This window comes from Urocitellus parryii, chromosome 2 (assembly GCF_045843805.1).
Source record: "Urocitellus parryii isolate mUroPar1 chromosome 2, mUroPar1.hap1, whole genome shotgun sequence".
Lineage (NCBI taxonomy): Eukaryota > Metazoa > Chordata > Mammalia > Rodentia > Sciuridae > Urocitellus > Urocitellus parryii.
Window position 1 is genome coordinate 73,948,241 of NC_135532.1, and position 20,394 is coordinate 73,968,634.

Sequence of the window (20,394 nt, forward strand, 5' to 3'; positions counted from 1 at the left end):
AATTCTGTAGATTTTGTTGTTTTAACATATGATGCTAAATATCAAAAGTAGTTGGAGTTGTTCTTTCTTTTCTTCTTCTTCCTTTCCTGAACACGTAAGCCCCCAAACCATTAGGTGGTACTGACCAAGGCAAGTGCCTATGTGTCTGTGTATATTTACAGGGAACCAAAATGTCCCACAGCCCAGAATTAGAGCCCCAAAAGAGTGAGCATGGGATTCAAAGGAAAAAAGTATAGTATAGGCTCTAGGTTTCATGCTATGTTGGACATCCATTTTGGTTGGAAAAATGGAAGAGATGGCAGCAGCCAAGCATTTTAGAATTGGAGAATGGGAGAGGAAGATAGCCACATGGGAAAATGGAAATCTGGCTTAGAACATCACTGATGAATTAGTGTAAGGAATATATAATTTTTGAGTTAGTAGTTATGAGCAGGGAGTCAGAACACAAGTAAAGGTGATGAAGATATGAAATTAGGGGGGTATTCCATTATTGGGTTTAGAGCCAATGCAGCAAGAGGACATGAAACAGGAGTTGGGAGAGTGGGGATGGGGGTGAAAACAACTAAAATGAACCCTATAGTATTATTTTCACTTTGGTGATATTAGCATGAACTCAGATATTTTATAGAGTGTGTATCTATACTCATACATACATACATAAAATCTATGTAAATATACACATGGATACAGAAATTAACATGAATGTGAATGTGTATATATGTGTATATATTTATACAGATATCCTTAGCTCTGTGCACTACAGTATTTCCATGAATATTGTCACACATGTAGCAATGAGCACATCTAGTATCAATATCTTCATTTCTGTGTTCTCCAATAAAATAACTGAAAGTACTTAGAATTGAATAATTTCAGAACTAGTATATGAGAGTGGAGTATTTTCTAATGAAGAGGAACTCAAGTAATAATGAATATATGTCAAATGATGCAGGAGTCAACTTAAATAGATCTTCCCTGGGGAATTTGAGCAATTTAAAATAATAAAAATGGATTATTATCCATTAAACAATATAGTAATTAACGAATCTATACTAATATAAGTAAATAAGTGAATAAATAGATGTATTAGATCTCATAATATCTCTAAACAAACTACCTGTGTAAAACTACAAATAAACAGGAGAGGGCTGACTTTGGAGAAGATAATTCTGGCACTATGTCATCTTAAGGAAATATTTAAAATCAATTGTTAAGTAAAAGACAAACTGAAATGTTATACCCCAATATAATTGGATGTGAAGAACACAGCCTCACTTATTTGTTTTTCCTGCCAAACATCAGTAGTCTAAATCTAATTATGATAAAATTTCTAAAGGCCCAACATTGAAGGGTGCTATAAAAAATAACTGACTTTTAATACTACCATGTGTCAATTTTAAGTTATAAGATAAATAAATTCTGGAGACCTGTTGTACATCATGGTGACTATAGTTAATAACAATACATTGTAATTTATATGGAAAATGATATCAAAATTTTCTAAGCATGTTAATATTAAGAATCCATATTAGAGACAAGAATAAGTAACTGTGTAAGGTGAAGAAGATGTTCTTTAACTGGATTTCATAAAATATATACATGAAAATAGGACACATACCTCTTTTTTAAAAAAGGGTGAAAGTTTTCGTTAATTATGCCCAGTTTTTGTCAATTACACCTCATTAATGCTTACATATAAAATAAATATTCCCATATATCAAAACCATGAAATTTAAGATAGCCAAAGACCTGTTCCAAGTAAAATAAAACCAAGATGACATAACAAAGAAATATGTATGTTTCATTTTGGGCTCTATCATTTTCTTTTAATGCATTTTACCAGAATAATTAGAGAAAATTGAATGGATTTTGAGAGTACATGTTACTCTCAGGAATATCAATATCAATTTCTGATTTTTTTGTGGTTTTGTAGAACTTAATAAAAATATATATTATATATATATATTATTATGTATATATACATAATATATATATATATTCACATACATACACAAATATTACCTTGTAGGTGTTTAGGAAAACGTCAGCAACTTATTCTTATGTGATTCAGAAAAAATAAGTTATTTGTAATGTATGTGTTAATTTTCATAACCTTGAGGTAGTTAAAATATGAAAAATATAATTGTCACATTCATTCGCAAATTGTGTAGTATATTTAACAATTATTGTACATGTGTTGATTATTTTGATAGTGTAAGGTAGGAGAAATTGTACTTACAGATTCAAATTGTAACAGATATGGAAAACATTTTCTGCAAAGCATACATATGATTAATTATTTATTTTTGTTTAGTGTTCAATATTTGATTTTACAAAAAATAATTCATGACAATGTTTCTACTGAATACAGTTTCCTATATTCTAATATTCATAATAATTAGAGAAACTTGTGGTATTATCAAAGACTATGATAAAATCTTATTCACATTTTTATCATAACTATAAAATAGTAGTACATTGAATGCTTAATATATAATTAAAGCAAATATAAGTTAATGCTTTTCACAACTTCACGTTTCATTTTTCTTTACAAATGAAATTTTGGTGTCATCTTCAGACAAAACCATGAAGGTTAGATATTCTATAACCAGGAGGTCTTCACTTATTATAATAAACTAAAAAATTGTTATAGATTATATACTAGCTGTATTAGTTATAACAATAACATTTATGCTTCATGGAAATTTATTTCAGAAAAAATAATACCCTTAATTTCCCCTTTTTACTAGCAGCAGCAGAACTACAGTTAAAAACAATATTTTAAATAAATAAGTATATTTCATGATGCATATTATCTAAATAATCACAATAATCCTATGTGATGGATTATTATTATCCTCTTTTATGCATAAAGATAATATCATGCTAAGTGAAGTAAGCCAATCCCCCAAAAAACCAAAGACTCAATGTTCTCCTTGATAAGTAGATGCTGATCCATAATTGGGCAGAGGTAGAGGGCATGGAAAGAATGAAGGAACTTTGGGCAAAGGGAAGAGATATAGGGGTAGGAAGATGGTGGAATGAGATGGACATCATTACCCTAGGTACATGTATGACTGACATGTGGTGCACTCTACATCATATACTACCAGAGAAATGAAAAGCTGTGCTCCATTCTGCTTTCATGCTTGACTAATTAGAACAATTTTTTTAAAAAGATATTAATTCCCAGAATATGTTGAAAATATTGCTCAAAATCAGGCAGCAACTAAAAGAATGCCTTTTTCATCTAATTGGAGTAGAGTTCAAAAACTGTGTGTGACTTTAATTAATTGCATTATTTTCTTATTCCCATCTAGTGTATTTTTCCTAAGCAACATCATGAAAGAATGCTATTATGTGACTATATCTTTAAGGATCATTTATAGTATAGTATTAACTGATTATTAATGCTCCTCTCTCTTAGATTTTTACTTGATTATGGAAGTGGATCATAAAACTTTAGAGAATCACCCACCATTGTACAGCTATCTTTTCACATAAACATTGATCATATATCTTGGGTTGATCTTTGGGTTATTCAGGAAAGAGAAGTTATAGCTGTATGTTGTAAACATGTAATATGACTATCTGTTAAAACAGAGTGCAATGTTAACAGATAGTCTATAAACACTGTCCATCACATGACACTCATTCTTTCCAAACACTTTTTCAGTGTATATGAAAATTCTTGTCCAAAATAATGAAATGATATATGCCAATTCATTTTCTCTTTTTCAACTACTACCTATTAGTCAAACAGCTTCTTCAACATAACTAGATTCCTTTTTTTCCAAACCAGAGGTACCCACCACAAAATGATTGGAATAAAGTGCTCTGTTTGAGCTATAAACTACATTTAAGTTAAAATAAAATACCTTTCAGAAGTAGAAGAAGAACTTGATTATTTTTTTTTCTCCTTGATGGCAACTTGGAGATAGTAATAATTTCTCAACAATTACAAAATTAACATGTATTATTTGTTTCTTTATCCACAAAATATTCTCATTGGCTTTGGGGCTTAAAACATGCACATTAGCCAGGTGTGGTGGCATATGACTGCCATCCCAGCAAATCAGGAGGCTAGATAGAAGAATTGAGAGTTTGAAGCCAACCTGGGCAATGTTGGAGACATTGTCTCTCTCAAAAAAAAAAAAAAAAAGAAAGAAAAGAAAGGGGGGAGAGAGAGAGAGAGAGAGAGAGAGAGAGAGAGAGAGAGAGAGAGAGAGAGAGACACAAAGTGGTGGTGAAGTGCCCCTGGGTTCAATCCCCAGTACAATCCCCTGACCAAATAAATAAACAAACAAACAAAAAAAAAAAAAGAAAGAAATACACATTTCACTGCCTCTGAGTCAACAATTAACTATGAAATACTTGACTTTTAAGCCCATGTGGTTGCTGGCACAATTCAGTTACTTAAATGTTATTAGACTATGTAGACTATGGGCCCCATTTCTTTCCCAATGTTCATCAAAAGCCACTTTCAATTCCTTGCTAGGCAACTCTCTCCACAGCAGTTTATAACATGACATGTTGCTTTTTAAAACCAAGGAGGGAGACTTTCTTAATATCATAGCTCAAAGTTTTATGTAACCTAACCATATATGTGTAACAGCATGCACTAGTCTGCTTGCCTTATTAATATGATTACCAGTAAGTCACAGTTTCTGACACACTCAAGAGAAAAGAATCACTGCTGTGTGAACACCAGGAATTAGAGATCATAGGTAAGTTGATCTGTCTGCTACATAGAACTGTCTGGACCCTAGTTGCTCATACCCTTTCCACACTAAAAATATCTTTCAATATCCATCCTGTAAAATATTTATTCAGAGAATGTAGTTTGATCACCTAAAAAGATTGGGTATAAATATGGATGATTTTCTAAAATGTAAAAGATAAATCATCTCCAAAATATAAAGATGCAAGTTAAATATCCCTTCTCAGACACACCCAACCCACAATGGTTAGACAGTCATACAGAAATACCTACAGGAATTCCTATTAAAAAAGGAGGAAACAGAGAGTAAAAAGTGGTTATTCCTAAACGTTTCTAAAATCTAGTCTTTTTAGACTTGGAATTCCTGTGTTCCAAGGTCTGCAAATAAATGTCTCTTATTCTTAGTTTCATTTTCCTAGGTCTTATTTGGTCAGTACCTTTAATAAGACTCAACAGAAGGTTGGAAGTATTTTCCTTTAAAACATGTTTAAATGAAAATAAAGTTTTATACACACATACACACAAACACACACACACACCCCACACACTTTATATATACATATTTTTTCTCCATTGTAACCTATATATCCTTATTATGATATTTATTTATTTATTTATTTATTTATTTATTTATTTATTTATTACCACTGAGCCACATCCCCAGCCCTTTTTGAGGCAAGGTCTTGCTGAGTTGCTTCAGCCCTTGCTAAGCTGCTGAGGCTGGCTTTTCGTTTTAGGATCCCCCTGCTGAGCCTCTTGAGCTGCCACCATGCCCAGCACTAATGTATTAATTAAACTGAAAATGAAAAAATGATTTGGCTATGAGCAACAGGGTATTAAGGAGAAAGGAAAGCATTTCAGATGGAGCCTTCTTTTCCTTCTATTATATGTTACTTGGGCTACTTCATTTTCTTTGATGGTTCAGTAAAGTCTTATTTATGGATGGAGTGTCCCCAGGACTGATTGTGACTCACAAAAAGATAGTAGGAATTTCCAAAATCCTTATATTAAAATAACACACTTACGCATATTTCTAAAACAGATTTTCTTTTAAAAAATTATTATTGATTGGTGCAGTTTGTAAATATCTATGGGTATAATATGATATGTGGATTCATGCATATTCATGTATGTCATTATGTTGTGATCAAATCATGGTAATAGCATTTCTATCACTTTGTGATAGAGTAAATTTAAATTTTTGTCTTCTAATTATTTTGAAATATATAATGTATTATTGTTGATTATGTTCACTGTACTATTCAGTAAAGTACTAGAATTTCTTCTTTCTAATTAATTACCTATTGATCAATCCTCTCATTCTTCCCTCTCCATCATACTCCCAACCTCTGATATCTACTTTTCAAATCTCAACTTCTGTGAGATCAGTTCTTTTAGATTCCACATGTGTGTGAGGTCACAAGTATTTATTTTTTTATGTACTACATTTGAAGGTCGCATTTTTATGTTAGTTTGTGTGTTTAAACTTGTACACCTTAACCCATTCAATTAATGTTCAGTCACATTTGTATGTTAGTTTGTGTGCTTAAACTTGTACACCTTAACTCATTTAATTAATGTTCAAACACTTTTTCCCAGTAGACAGATTGTGAAAATAACTTATTATCATTATCTTATTTAAGACTCTAAAGATATTTGGTACAATCTAAAACAGAATATGAAAAAACTGATAAAGAACTAATGTTTCTACACATTTTAGCAAACACAGGTGCACATCAATTATTATAATTATTGACACATCTATACAAAAGTACATATTTTCATATCTATCCTTAAATGTCTATTTTTGTAATATCATAGCCTTTTTACTTTGGAAAAATAAAGAAAATTATTGAAAATTTTTGATACAGGTTACAAAATATATTTCAGTGTTTCCTAGTTGTTTTCCTTATATTTTGTTTGTATACTCTAATTATTGAAAACTAAGAATTTTATCAGGAAAGACTCAAAGAGCAAGTTACATTGGCAAGAAAAATTATAGTTATATCATTTTAAATAAATTCAGCAGGAAATGACTATGCCATGATAGACACTTGATAAAAAATAGGGGATTTTCCTCAAAAAATATACCATTAGGTAATTTTAAAAACTTGACCATTCAAAAAAAGACTATTTGAGTAAGCTTAACTTTGTAAATATAATTAAATTTTAACTAAAATGCATAGGAAAGAATGCAGTAGTATGATCATCATAGGTAATAGTAGTTTTTTAGAAAAAAATTAGTACATTTTACTTTCTAGAACAAACACTCATATTTTAAAGCACATTAGCTTTTGATAGGAAAGACAAGTTCAAACCATATTTATTTATGCTATGTTAATTCAGAATTTCTTTAAAGAATTTGGATAGGTATCTTCGGTTTCTTTCTATATCCTAGATTCAAAGTTTCACGCTCTAATTTACTTATTTCTTTGTCTAATAAAAGTTTTTTTTTTTTTCTGACAGCTTTTCTATTTACAAAACCTTGGTATGAATACTATAAAGGTGTAAAGTCTTGAATTTTATAGACTGAGCATCTATAATTTATGCTGTGTAAAACAGTATATATTTAGATAAGAAAAATAATCAGCCACTAGATTCATTTTGTTTATATTTTTTCTACTGTGTTTAACTGTTATTATTCATTGATATTGCTTTACATTAGACTTTATACAATATTATCTTTTTTTTCTAGGATTTGATTTTTTCAGAGATGAGGCAAATCATTTGGGATTAAATTTAATTTGAATCTACAGAAAATGGGAAAAATTTTGTGTATGAAACTAATATTCTAACTTCATGTACTTGGGATGTTTATTCATTTATTTGGTTTTTATTTAATGTGTTACTAAATTTTTAAATAGTTTTTTATATTCAGGGTTAGCATATTTTTTTCTGAATTACCTTTTTGTTGTTGTTGTTAATCCAGAAATGTGATACTCTTTTATGGGCTATGGCCCTATATGCAGTTATATATCAACATAATTTTTATATATTAATTGCTACATAACTTGATTTTCAGTTTTGTAAATGCCAGGACATGTCCCAATACTGTCTAAAAAGCAATTTCATGTGTTTTTGAATTTTTGCTAGGAGCCATAAATATTATCAATTTGGGAATAGATTTTTTTTCTCTTTTAAAGGTTGGATTTAATTATGAAATCTCATATTAAATTAAATTAAATTTCAATGAATTTTCATGTTTGATAAAGGCCCAAGTTAATTGTCATGATCATTGCCTCCTTGGAATTCTTTCTTGGCTACCTTTCTGGCTCTGTATTTACATGCTATTAACATTGTAGCAAGAAAACCCAACATGGTCGCATTTTTTTAAATACCTTATTCTCATATGAAAGTGGAAGATACTTGGATTGTTTCTTAAATTTATTATTTTATTATTTCTTAAAATTATTAAAATTCCTGTGAAACCAAGGGAAAAAAAATGTTTCCAAGCATGCAGTCCTTCATGGTATTTATTTTTTGGTGCCTGAAATTAGCTATTCTTTTGTGTTTTTCATAAACAAATATATTTCTTAATATCAGAATTCTACACAATTATTTGATGTTTCCATTGAGAGAATGGAAGGTGTATTTTTCTTTAAAACGCATAGTCTTAAAATTTATTTATGAATGCAATTTTGTAGATGGATTGCTATTATGTTTTTATGTGATTATCATTGACAGATGTTGTGGTAAGAACAAAATAACAAAGTTTCTAAATAAATAAAAAATGTTAGTATTTAATCATAATTATTACCCATTTTAATTAGGTAATCAAAAATACAAATTAAACACCTAACAAGTAGTAGATATTTAATCTACACATTAGCACATATAGATTTGCTTTATTACATTAAAGAGCAAATATCATAGTAAAGCAAGGAATATAATTGAATTTGCTGATAATTTCATGAATAATAAAGTACATATTAAATTTCCACTAAATGTGCTCCATGCCCCATTCAAACAACTTACATTTTGAATGGGAAATGAATTTTTATCCATTTGAGTCCTAAAAATTTTCTTGTTTTTTTGCTATTTCCAAATAGTAGCATTGTAACAGTGGTCTACTTCACCATTTGAATATAGCCCTTGCTGCTCTGAGGCTTATTTTTAATGGATATGTTTTTTTTTTCTTCTCTCTCTCTCTCTTTCTTTTTCTTCTCCCTTTCTCTAACAGGATTAGGGAGGCATAGTTATCTTTTCCTCCCCAGCTTAGGCCTGGTTATCTGTCCTTGAGCACACATAGGAAGGAGATGTTGTCTAAGTATCTAGGAAGTGACTATCTCCCAAATTAACAAGTGAATTTCAACACTCCATCAGGGCCTACCTGGAATGTAGTCTTTGAATCATCTTTTAAAGACCTCTGTTCTCCTTGATGAGCAGAATCACAGCCTCTAGGACAGGAGTATACCTGTGTTTCTTCTTTGCTAGCAAAGGAATAATAGCCTTTTTTTTCCTTTTTCTCAAACCATGTTCTTGTTAAATTGGGATCATGGACAAGGACTGATCTTTTGATAACAGCATAAAAAATTAAAAAGTTACATAAAAATATCTACTATAATTTAAATTTTTGTGTTCTTACAAAATGTATATATTGAAACCTAATTCCACTGCAGTAGTATTAGAAGGTTGGCACTTGAGAAGTGACTAGGTTATGAGAATTCGTTGTGAATTGGATTAGAGCCAATGTAATAGAAGGCCAAGGCAGCTCCTCACATGATTCCCCACTATGTGAGAAACTAAAGGTGTCATGCAACAGGGAGGGGCTACACCAGACACCAGGTCTCATGGCAGCTTCGCCTTGGGCTTTCTAACCTCCTGAAGTATAAAAAATAAATTTCCATTGTTTATAACTATCTGGTTTACAGCATTTTCTCATATTAACCCAAGAAGCCTAAGATAATATCACTCTAAAATATATCCTGTGAGCATAAGAGTTTTCCAACAACATTATACTGTATTCTGAGCCACGGGCATTCATTATACTATAACAACAGCCCAAAGGAAATTTAGTTGTCCTCTATTCAGTAGTTTGATCAATATACATCTTCATTTTCATCTCAGCATGCAAGCAGACATAAAACCATAACTACATAACATGTTTGTCTTTTCTGGCTTCAGCTCAAATGCTTAAGGTTATTTTATATTTCAATACTCTTTTGCCAAATTACTCTTCCTTTCAGCATTTTCAAAAAGTCAAAATATCTCTCATCCAAGTGTTTTCAAAATGAGTTTACTGAATCTTTTATAAAAGAGCTAGAATCCTGAAAGGAAATGTGGCACTGAGAGTTTCAAAATATAATAAACAATGAGCAACATAAATCAGTTTAAAAAAAGAAAAGATCTGTTAGGTTTGTGTCATTAATGTACTCCCTAAAGCATAATAAATCCATGTTACAATATAATAATATTGTACAAAATGGTATCATTTAAGCTTCTTTCTATGTAGAATTTAATAGTCATCATTACTATCATTCTTCTCATCAAGAGGAAATTTGGTCTTAGGTAACTAACAGAAGAATTTATAAATCATCTCTGAAATATGAATAAATGGTTTGAAATTAAAGCTAGGTAAAATACTGACCTTATCCTAAGGAGAAAATACAAACACATTAGAATGTGTTCCTTGATAATATAGAAAATGTGTAGGCATCAACAAAAGATTATAGTTGGCTTTAATAAAAATATAGAATTGTGTTTCTTATTTTACTGAGCACATGTAAATATGGAAAATATATCTTCAAGTCATAACAAAAATGAAACAAAAATATTATGCAAGATTTGTTCATTGTAAAAGGAGGCATCTGGGTCATAAATAATTAAAAGAGCAATATTTTAATAGAAAATAAAAATAGTATTTTTGATTAAAAATGCATTCATTTACTTATATTTATATGTAGAGAGAGTGATGATGAGAGATAAAAACAAAAGAGGGAGTTTAATAAGATTATTAATCATCTTTACAAAATTTAATATTGGGAATGTGAAACAAAGTCTTCGTATTTTAAAATATATGAAATATAACATTAGTAAACATAATATCAAAAAAATTGAGCAAAATATTGATTGTTTCATATAAACAAATGTTGATTGATTTATATAAACAATTATTCTTAAATGCCAACACATCCTTAGTTTAGATATAGATATATAGATAGATATGATATGAACAAAGAAAACTGGGGATTTACAGCCAGAGAGCAAAATGATGGGGCAGGTGGATGAAAAAATTCACTAAGAGGGATTTCACTGGATCTCAAGGGTTTGGGTCTCTTTTTAAACTGACTTAACAGGATTTTTCATAAAAGCAGGCCAAAGACTTAGCTATCCAGTGCAAATGATGATGAACTAGATCAGACAGCAAGAATGGGAGACTGCTGATTAATTGGCTTAGCAGAATTTTTTTTGCTAGAACTGGATTGTGTGGGCCACAGATGGCAGGTCAAAGTTGAGGCAGTGTTCTGAAGACACTGACTAAAGTTTAGTAAAGGAGGGAATCCTTGTTTACCTATAAAATGCATTTATGCCTATATGGTGTATGTGTGTGTCCTATTATAATGTAGCTCAGGCATAATGACTTTGAGACTTTAAATATATAGTGACATTTGCAAACAAGAAAAAGAAAAACAAAAAGAAAGAAAAAAGGAAAGGAAGGAAGAACAAAATAAAAGAATTCAAAGAAAAAGAAAACTTCGAGGGAAAGAAAAAAGAGAAAAATAAAATGAAAGAAACACTAATAATAGAAGATACAAAAGACAAGGTTAATTTTTTGTTGTTTAATTTTGTTATCAATATCTGCATAATAAAAGATCCACCCAAAACTTAGAGGCCTGAAAGAGCTATGCTTCTATAATACTCTATAGTTGTGAGAGTTAACAGTTTAATTAAGGCTACTCATGTGGTTGTATAGGTAGAAGTTCAATCTAGTATGGCCAATAGCCCCTCAATCTCTCCATTGAGGTCCTCTAATCACTCAGTGACAGAAATTGGAAGCAGCCAATTCTCTGAAGATGTCAACTTGGAAGTTTCAGAGTGCTGAATATAACCATTGCCACAGTCTATTGATCCAGGTAAAGCACAAGGCCAGTTTGAATTCTCAAGGAGGATAAATAGACTGACTGAGACTAAACCAGAATCATCTGTTTCCAAGGCTAAACTATTTATTAAATATACAATGGTTGGACAAAAACAGATTTCTGCAATAGCCACTTCTGTTCAAATGGGGGAAAATGAAGATGCATGGTAGTAATTTTTTCCTGGTGCTAAAATCCAGATCTATATGTGCTTAATGAAGGAAAAAAAAGTTTCTTTTAAATGCTAGAAATGCTTGTTGACTAAGGTCTGATTATTTTCTCTAGGAGTAGTTCTCCATGTCACATATCTCCATCTGTATTGTATTCTCTACTAGACTCATTCTTTGTTCTTCAGAAATCACATATGATTGCATTTGATTAGATTTCAGGCTATTTCCTCTCATTAAAACTTAAAATCCCAGAAAAGTCTTTTTATTTGGGTTTACATATGCCCTTTTTAGTCCATACAGACATTTGTGCCACATTCATAGGATCCAAATGGGATCATTTTAATTTTATTGAAGAGTTAAGAAGTCTTAGAGCAATACTATGGTTCTCATCTTCATCCTGAGGTCATGTTTCACTAGCAGCCCATTTATTTTAATCTTTGCCCTAAGATTATTTGTTTAGTCAGGTTTTGACTGCTGTGACTAAAAGGACTGACAAATTTAGAGGAGGAAGTTTATTTGGGGCTCATGGTTTTAGAGGTTTCTACCCATAGTCTGCTAGGTCCACTCCTTGAGACTTGAGGTGAAGCAGAACATCATGCAGAAGAGTGTGGTGGAGAAAAGTGGTGCAGAACAGAGATAGAAAGCAGAGAGAGACACTCAACAGGAAAGATACAAAATATATACCCCGTAGGCACAGCTCCAGTGACTCACTTCTCCAGCCACGCCCTATCAGCATCCAGTCACCACCCAGTTAATTCCATCATGGATTGATTCACTGATTGGGTTAAGAGTCTCACAATCTAATCATTTTTCCTCTAAACCTTCTTGCATTGTCTCACACATGAGCTTTTAAGGATACATCACACACACACTTTAACACTATTCTTATATGATGATACTTGCTGGTAGATGAAATTGGGAATACTTTATCACAGTAGGTACAAAAAGTTACTTGTACCTTATAGTTTCTCACTGAAAATCCTCTTACCAAAATCTATGTTTGTTAGGAAAATTAAATATCTTCTGTCTCTATGGCAGTTTCAATAAACCTCCCATTAAGTCATAAAATTGTATCCTTTATCCAGCCTCCATTTTTTTTTTCCTGTTCTTCTGTTTTGACAAAGCTAATGGTTAAAAGTCTAGGATTGGAAGTTTCAAAATATCACTTGTGCTGCAGTCTCTTGTTCAGATCAAAGGGAGACATGAAATAAACCAAAGTTTAAGGGATGGAGAAATAGACTACTTTCAAAGTAAATAGTGGGATGCATACAAAGATGGAGTGAATTATTGGTAGTAATATTTGGACACTATCATATACGGGATAATATAATAAGAGTGCATATAATTTTTTTAGAATGTTCTCAAAGAAAGAAATTACAATATAAAATATGAATTGTTTTTGAAAAACTAGCATTTTGATGACCCAATATGTTTAATAACATAAGAAAGAATTGAGGCAATTTAAAATCAAGAAAATATTTTATCAATATAAGGTAGACAAAAGATTAATATTCTTCCTAAGTAATTTGATCCTTTTAATTGCTGCATAGTTTTTCATATTATGAATGCATGTCTATTGTTTTACCAGTTACTTTTGCTATAATTAATAAGATGATATGGGGGCTGGGCATGGTGGTGCAAACCTATAATCCCAGTTTCTCAAGAGGCTGAGGCAGGAGGATAGTGAGTTCTAAGCCAGTCTCAGCAACTTAGCAAGTTCTTAAACAAGTTAGTGAGAATCTGTCTTAAAACAAAATATTAAAAAACCCCAAAGGGCTGGGTATGTGGCACCATGGTTAAGCCCCTCTGGGTTCAATCCCTGGTGAGAGAGAGAGAGAGAGAGAGAGAGAGAGAGAGAGAGAGAGAGAGAGAGAGAAGAGAAGAGAAGAGAAGAGAAGAGAAGAGAAGAGAAGAGAAGAGAAGAGAAGAGAAGAGAAGAGAAGAGAAGAGAAGAGAAGAGAAGGGAGGGGAGGGGAGGGGAGGGGAGGGGAGGGGAGGGGAGGGGAGGGGAGGGGAGGGGAGGGGAGGGGAGGGAAGAAAAGAGAAAGAGAAGAAAAGAGAAAGAGAAGAAAAGAGAAAGAGAAAAAGAAAGAGGCAAATATGAATGGTTTATGTACAAGATAAACAATTAGGTATATATATAATTATCTTAGGTAAGTAACAAGAGGTAGAATAGGTAAATGGGAGGTACATGTTTTCTCCACCAGCAGTGTATGAGAGACTCAGCTACTACACATTCTCCCAACATTTGTCTTTTTGATATTTCTCCCTCTTTATTTCTCTCCCTCCCTTTCTCTTTGCCTTTCTTCTTTATTTCTTCCTTTTAATTTTCCTTTTTTTTATTATTTTCAGTTAGTGATCTCTCTCTCTTTTTTAATTTGCATTTTTTCTAATGATTATTGACAGTCATGGATCTTTTTATGCACCTGTTTTTCATCTGCAATTCTTCTTTGACAAGTATTTGTTCAAATTTCCTGTTTTCTAAGTATTGCTATTTTATTACTGAGTTAGAAGAGTTCTTTATGTATTTGAGTTATAAATCCAATGACATAATTTTAAAAATATTTTCTCCCTATTTTTACCATGTCTTTTCATTTCTAGAATGAAAAAAGCTATAATATCATTTAAGAGTGAAATTTGTTAATTTAGATGTAGTCAAATTGTTGAAATTTTATACCTTGTATTATGTGTTTTCTACTTATGAAATCTTTGACAAACTAAAAAATGCTAATATTTTCTCTTATGCTTTATTTTAGAAGTGTTAAAATTTAATTGTTAGGTCTATGATCCTATTATTCAGCTATGTGTTCTACACTGAAATGTCTGGGGCAGGCAGCTACCTTATAAAAAGAAAAACTTATTTAACTCACAGTTCTAGAGGTTCACCGGCATAAAGCTTGTGTCTTCTCACTTCTGGTAGGGACTGTGCCTGTCACAACATAATCAATAGCAATTATGGGAGTATAAGTGGACAAGTGAATGTGTTTTTAACCAGGAGCAGAGAACTCAAATGAGTAGATAAGACAAGGCTGGTCCCTTATATAACAATGCTGTCACAGAAACTACCAAACAGGTCAAAATATCTCATGCAACAGTGATCTCAGACTTCCCACTAGCCCTAACTCTGAAACATTCCACCAGCTCCAAAGCACCACTGTGGAGATCAAGCCTTTAACCAAAATGAACAGTGGGGAATTAAAAAAACACACCCAAACCATAACTTTTACCTGTGGTTCCCAAGGATTCATGTCCCTTTCCCAAGGCAAAATGCATTCATTTCATCTCCAAGAGTCCTAAAGTCTCAACTGATCCAGTATTACTCAAAAGTTCAAATCTAAAGTGTTCTCTGACAATTAAAGCAAACACCTTCAGCTGTGAGCCCCTATAAAAACAAAGAATATATACTCTGAAGATACAAGCATGGAGCAGCCATAGGATAAACATTCCTATTCCAAAAGGGATGAATAGGCAAGAAGAAAGGAGGAATTGGTCCAAAGCAAGACAGAAATCTAGCAGCAAAAACATTCAGTCTTAAAATTCCAGTTCAGCATCCTATGCACCCAGCAGAAAAAGATGAGCATTCAACGTTTTGAGCATTCCTGCATCTATGGCTTTCCTGGTCACAGTCCATGTGGCTGCCGTCTGAGGCTGCAGGTAGAGGCCTGCTGCTTTGACAGCTGTCATGGCACATTGCTGCTTCTCCTCCATCCTCTCCATAGTCTCTACTTCAGCTCAACTACCACAGTTCAACTGGGAATTTCCCTATTGGGGGAAATCACTATAGAGACTGTAGCAGAGTATTTTTTTCTGGCCTCCCAGGAATTTAGAAATATCAGTAGAATTTGACAGCGGCTATGTCACAGGCAAGCCAAAATCCCATGCTGCACTCTTGCACCCTGAACATTCCCTGAAACAATTCTGTCTTCTGCCTTGGAAGATGTCTGTGTGACATCCTTGAGGCATCTTTCATTTGCCCTCTTTTTATCCATGCTAATCTCTTTAGCAAGTAGGCCTTTGTTTTAGTCAGCTTTTTCCCTGCTGAGACTAAAAGACCTGCCCAGCACAATTGTAGAGGAGGAAAAGTTAGTTTAAGAGCTCACAGTTTCAGAGGCCTCAACCCACAAAAAGCTGGCTCTGTTTCTCAGGGCTCAAGGTGAGGTTGAACATCATGGCAGAAGAGTGTGGCATAGAGAAGAGGCTCACATGATGATCAGAAGGAGAGAGGAGAGGGAGAGGAAAAGGGAGGGAGGGAGAGGAGGAGAGGAGAGGAGAGGAGAGGAGAGAGAGGGAGAGAGAGGGAGAGGAAGAGGGGGAGAGAAGAAAAGGGGCGAGAGGGAAAAGGGGAGAGGAGGAGTGGGGGAGAGGGGGACAGGGAGAGAGATCTCCACTTGCCAAATACAAATATATACCCAAAGCCACACCTCCCCATGCCCAGCCTTTTTTAGTCACAACCCACCTGCCTTCAGTTACCACTCAATTAATCCCATCAGGTGATTAATGCACTGATTGGGTTAAGGGTCTCATAACCCAATCATTTCTCTTCTAAACCTTCTTGCATTGTCTTACACATGAGCTTTTGGGGGACACATCACATTCAAACCATAATAACATTTAATGATACCCTCTTTGCCCACAACCTTACATGCTTTTTTGCTCTGTTTATGGCAGGTTGAAAGTACTCCAACTCTTTCTGCCCTGCTTTCTTTTGGTCATTGGAAATCTGACAGATACCCATGACTCAGCCTTTTGCTGTTTTAAAATTTTCTCTATGTAGTGAACTGTTTTATCATTCTTAAGTTCAGCCTTCTACAGTATTTGCCATGTGTTAACAAGAGTAATGTTTTCCACTTCCCATAAAATCCTTATTTCCACCTGAGACTTGTTGCCTAGTCTCATCTTCTATACATCAGGAGAATGGATCATAATTCTCTGCTTATGGGCATCTAGACTCTTGTTAGCCTGCTTTTCTAAACTCTTCCAAGCTTTGTCTATTAAATAATTTCAAAGGCTTCTCTAATATCAAGTATTGTTATAGTAATTCCACTTATTGGTATTGATTTTCTGTATTAGTCACATTTTAATTATTACAATGAAATATTGGAAGCAGTGAACTTTACAAACAGAAAAGGTTTATGCAGCTCATGGTTTTGAAAGTTGAAGGGCATTACTCCTCCACCAGCTTAGTTCTGGTGAGTACCTCACAGAGAATCGTGAATTTAGCAATTACTCTATCATGGCGAGCAGTCATATTTCAAACAGAAAACAGAGAGAACTGGGGTCCCAATATCCTTTCTGAGGACATGCCTCCAGTGACTTAAGACCATCTCTTAGGTCCAATCTCCCAAAGGTTCCACTTCCACCTCTAACTACACTACTCTGGTGACCAAACCCTTAATTATAATGAGCTCTTGCAGGACACTCATATCCCACTCAACCATAGCTGATACAACTCAAATTTTTAGATTGTTTTTGTTTTATGTAGAGTAAGGTTCAGATTAATATTTTTATGGATATTTGTCAATTTTTCCTGCCCTATATAAAAATAGGTTTTACATATTAAGTAGAATTTGGTTCTCTGTCAAAAATGATTATACTGTATATGTGTGGATCACTTCTGGACCACACTGATTGATTGTTCTAATTTTCTGTCTTATGGCAAAACTACATTGTGTGGATTCTCTTAGCTTCATGTTAATTCTGGAAATCAGGTAATATGTGTCCTACAATGTCAATGTCTTTCATTTTCATTGTATTTTATGTCTTTAGAATTTACATATAAATTACACAATCAGTTTGTCCATTTCTAAAAGAAAGACTTCTGGGAAATGAGATGGAGAATGTGCTGAATATGAAGACCAACCAGGGGAGACATAACCCTTAACAATATTAAGTCTTCTGAAATCAGGTATTTCTGACTTTCTAACATAACGTTTACTATGTTAAATTACCACATAAAATTTCATCACTGATATGCAAACAAGGACAATAGTTTTAAAAAATTAAATAACTTGCTTCAATTTATCTGTGAGCGGTGTTTTGCATTGTATCTTCAAATTTTACTGGCAGATTAAGCAGGCTTAACCTCAAGTGTGGAGATAATAAGTAGCTGATTGAGCCTTAAAGCCTTTAATTGGTTTTGAATGTTAATTCTAATTTTCATTACTCTTTATTCTTGAAAGTCAGAGAAAAAAATCTGTTCCTAGATTATAGTAGCTTTAATATTTATTTATTTATTGCTATGTGTTTAAATTAGAGCGAATTTAAAGTTACAGAATAAAGAACATGGAGACCTTTTATAAGCTGTATAATTGAAAAGGGAAACAAAAAGGAAAGATAGTGTGATTTTTGTCAGCTTAAATTCCTTCCTCACATGTGGTTTTCATTGGCTCTTCTCTGGACCTAGAGCCACTATGGACCACTTTGGCCTCATTAGGCAGTCTTAGCTTTACTGTAGGAGGCTCCTGGACAGCATATATACTTTGTACCTCTTCAAAATTAAATTTTACAAGTGCTTCAGAGTATCTGGGCATTATTTCTCAGGGATCCTGGACTAAAGGGTTCTTAACGCTGTGTCCTGTGTCAACTCATGAGATTTTGATAGTGGGGAATTGTGGTCAGAACCAATACTTTTTTTTTTTTTTTTGAGAAAATCAGTGCAATTAACAAAATGAAAATTTAAAAAAATGTTTTTCTCCCCCTACAATGTAATGATTGAGTAGTTTCAAATCAGGTATTTCTGACTATTCACCAATATAGCAGGAAGTGGATGTTTGTTATGAGAGAGTCCAGTGGTTTAATTTATTGGACAGTTGGAAATATTTCATTCCAAGATTTGCAGCTATAAAAGCTGTCAAGTGTAAGTCAACACACTACTGTGTATGTCCACTGTGATTAGAAAAAACAAAAATGAAAGGGATATAACTCCAACAGTAAGTTTTTTAAAAATCCTGCTTCTATTTTGACACACCCTGAGGGAAATATTTAACTTTTATTTTTCAGTTTTTGTCTCACAAGGTTGTTTAAATAAGTTAAAGTTAATATATTGTGCAACCCTGAAAATTGGAATTCCAAAACTTCTTTCTTATTTAGATTTTATTCTCTAAATCTCTCTAAAGTATCCTGAATTTTATATGGTAATTTTCCTTTGGCATTCACATTTTTTCCAGTCATGGAAGTAATAACTAAAAAAAATAATCAGATAGAACCAAATAAAAATATGTATAAAAATAAAGAGAGTATCTAAATAATTGGGACAATTTCAAGTAAATGATGTTTATGACATCCAAAATTCTATTTATATTTCATAATTATGTTTTCACCATAAAATTACATTCATTTATTTTTAGTACTGCCATTTCATCTTTGGAAAAATATTCAGTTAAAAGTTCTGAGATTCTTCTAATCTTCCAATTTATTTTTAAGAAATTCACCAAATATATTAGTATATATACTAAAAACACATTGGCCTACTGTAGTAGCTCATGCCTGTAATCTCAGTGGCTAGGGAGGCTGAAGCAGGAGAATCAAGAGTTCAAAGCTAGCCTTAGCAAAGGTGAGGTACTAAGTAACTCATTGAGACCCAGTTTCTAAAATATTCAAAATAGGGATTGGAGGTGTGACTCATTGATCAAATGCCCCAAATTCAATCTTGGGTATAAAAATACAAAAACAAAAACAAAAAAACAGCCAGGCTTTGTGGTGCATGCCTGTAATCCCAGTGGCTCAGGAGACTGAGGCAGGGGTATTGAGAGTTCAAAAAACCAGCCTTAGCAAAAGTGAGACACTAAGCAACTCAGTGAAACCTTGTCTCTAAATAAAATACAGAATAGGAATTGGGATGCAGCTCAGTGGTGGAGTATCTCTGAGTTCATTCCCTGTACCAAAAAAAAAAAAAAAAAAAAAAAAAAAAAAAAAGAAAGAAAGAAAGAAAAAAGAAAAAAAAACACATAAGAGTTTTTTAGATTAACAAACTCTGGGTTTGTTAAATTAAAAACTTCACTATAAAATGTTGCAGATAATATAATAGTGGCTCAGTAGATGAGATTTAATGATTATAAGCATGGATTTATAGGAAAGTTATGTATAAAATTTTAAAAAGTGGTATGAGAAATACATCAGTTATCTGCATTATGTGATCATTTTAAATTCTGAAAGATTTGAAAATATTATAGAGAAAATTTTTTTAATTTTTTAAAATTCTTTATTACTATACATGATATAAAATAGTAATATATTCTGATGATATATTAATTTGATCATTTCTTTTCATTGTGACTTTAGGCCTTGTAACAGCTATGTGGATCAAGGATGTATAAAAGCACAAATGATAAAATAGAAAATATTACATGCATGCACTAAAACATATATCCACAATTAAATTCATAACTTATAAAACTTGGAAAATAATCATCAGATATTTGGAAGACTT